We start from the raw sequence: 2,947 nt of genomic DNA on the forward strand, positions 1-2,947 counted from the left end.
GTCAAGTACTCAAAATTTCTAAGTACAAAGTGACAAACAGGTTACCGACCAAAATGTCATGTCAATCATATTGTTATGACCGGTGCCCTGTCATTTTTTGCTTCGCAGTATTTGCTGCTTTACAGTTTTAATGAAGTTGGGCCTAGGTATCGTGTCTGCTGCCACCTAGTGTCTGAAGTTCCCCATTTAGAGACAGTCCTTTCCTTGGTAGAAGCGCTTACAAATGTTATCAGTTTCTCAGGTTATTTGCTCAAATAAGTTTCCACCTTTTACTAATGATTTCAATAGCTCAAAAACTGTTTGATGAAACTGAATCACTACACACTTTTTTATATATAACAGTTTGTACTTTTTGTTGTTCAGATTTTGTAAGAACCAAACCTTTACCAACAAAACTCTGGAAGATTCCAACTGGTTTGATTTTGTCGTAAACACGATAAAAATGGAAAAAACTCTTTCATATATTTTGTATTCATTTTAACCATTGAACTTCAATCTTCGTCAAGGTCAGCATTTTATGTAGGAGGTGAAAATAAACCTGGGGTTTTTTCGGCGATGTTTTATACTGTCAGCATATTGTTGTGAAAGTTTTAAACAACCCCTTTTCAAATGTTTTAGACACTACTAATATTTGTATTAGCCACAGATCAGTGCCACAATTTAACAAGATGATACTGTTTTAAAGAGGTTGAAAGGATTCCCCCACTTGCAGAATGGTTTGTGCCAAACGTTTTTTTTTTGCTTTGGAATGCTACGTTACAGCAGACTTACCAGGTAAATAGGAGACTTTCCAACGCTAGGTGGCAGCAGACTTACCAGGTAAATTACCATTGTTTACCTTGTTCTGGACATGTGCACATAACCAAAGAACAATTGGAAACTTTCTGGGACGATAGAGGGCAGCAGACTTACCGGGTAAATCCATTGTTCTCAGAATTATGCGCATGTTCAGAACTACGTAAACAATGGAAATTTACCCGGTATGTCTGCTGCCGCCTAGCGTTGGAAAGTCTCCTATTGATTTACCCCGTTAGTCTGTTGCCACCTAGCCTCCAAAAAGCACCCTCATAATACAGCACCCTATTTCAAAAATCAATCCCTTATAACTTGTACAGCACTTTTTATGTTACATGCCATTCCATTTTCTAGGCAGATAAACTCAACATACAGAACCCCTTTTTGTAAAAAAAAATATGAATAATAATTATTTAAAAACTAAAACCTAAAAACTAAAAATGGCAGAAACCCATCAGGGGTCTTTAAAAAAAACTGGCTATTATGCGGAATTGTATTTTTTATGCCAATATAGTGAAAATGGTAGAAATTTTTTCTGTTTAAAGGAGGATGTAAATTGTAAGTGGTTTGTTGGGCTTTAATTAAAGGGACATGTTGCTTTGAATTGGGCGAGTTGGTCTATGAAGGAGTTAAAACCTGTTATAAGAAGCATGGTTAGAAGGATGTTTTAAAAACAGAATATAATAACTTACAAAAATATGCCTCAAAATTGCAAAGTTTCCTTATACGTTGTGAACTCACACGTTTTTTGACTCCATAAAATGACCGATTAAGTTAGTTCGCTAAGTAAACGGAAAGTCAGGCAATTTCGAGGCATATTAGTGTGGATCATCAAATATTCTACATTAAAAAAACATTCTAGCCATATCGCTTTCATAACAAACAGTTTCAAATGCTTTTCATGGACCAACTATACCGATCCATAGCATATTCCTTTAAAGTAGGGCTGTGAGGTATGAGGAGGTATCACTTAGACTTCAGGATTGAACTGTAAATGTTTTTTATGCACTTGATCCTAAATACGGTTGCGTAAAAAGAAGTTGTTAATACACTAATTATTTGTTGTAATCGTGCTTTGTCAAAAAGCTTGGCTATGTAAATGATTCATATGATAACATTTGATTATAAATGGAAAGTAAATAGTCGCTTTGTATTTAAGCAAATAATCATTGCACTCATAATTCAATCTTTTGTAAATATATTAGGCATGTTATTCTTGTTATTATTGAATATGCAAATAAGGCTAATCAGAATGATTGTGCTGCACTCGGGCAGTAAGTGTGTGACGATTTTGTGTGTATTAAAGGCAGTGGACACTATTGGTAATTATCAAAGACTAGCCTTCACAGTTAGTGTATCTCAACATATGCATAAAATAAGAAACCTGTGACAATTTGAGCTCAATCGGTCATCGAACTTGTGAGATAATAATAAAAGAAAAAAACACACGAAGTTGTGTGCGTTTAGATGGTTGATTTCGAGACCTCAAGTTCTAAATCTGAGGTCTCAAAATCAAATTCGTGGAAAATTACTTCTTTCTCGAAAACTATGGCACTTCAGAGGGAGCCGTTTCTCACAAAGTTTTATACCATCAACCTCTCCCCATTACTCGTCACCAAGAAAGGTTTTATGCTAATAATTATTTTGAGTAATTACCAATAGTGTCCACTGCCTTTAAGAAGTAATGGTTGATTTTTCTCATTCTATGTTATTAAATTTGGGCCCTGGAGCATGGAGGCGATTTCCTCATCACACTCTTGGGCCTGTCGTGGCACAGAGGTTATTATTTTGCCCCCTTACAAAAACTTTTACTTAGGTTTCTGGCTGGTGGCTTCAAGCATTTAACCAACACCAAGCGTAAAAAAAAAACTGATCAGGGCCCAATTTGATAAAGCTGTTGAGCAGAATAAAATTAGGCCAAGAACTTGAGTTGATTTCACCAAGGCAGTATCTTTGTGTATAAACTCATTGAAATCAAAGAAACGAATGCGCCTGGGAGACATGAAGTCTATCCCTCCCCCCTTAATTTTAAACATTTTTTTATGGCATACATTGTAAAGTATCTTGCTCAAGTTCTCAGCAAGGTAATTTGTCCTAGTGATGCAATCAGGAATTTACAAAATGGTTAAATCAGGACATATTATTACTATCA

The sequence above is a fragment of the Asterias rubens genome, chromosome 3 (genome assembly GCF_902459465.1).
Source record: "Asterias rubens chromosome 3, eAstRub1.3, whole genome shotgun sequence".
Taxonomy (NCBI): domain Eukaryota; kingdom Metazoa; phylum Echinodermata; class Asteroidea; order Forcipulatida; family Asteriidae; genus Asterias; species Asterias rubens.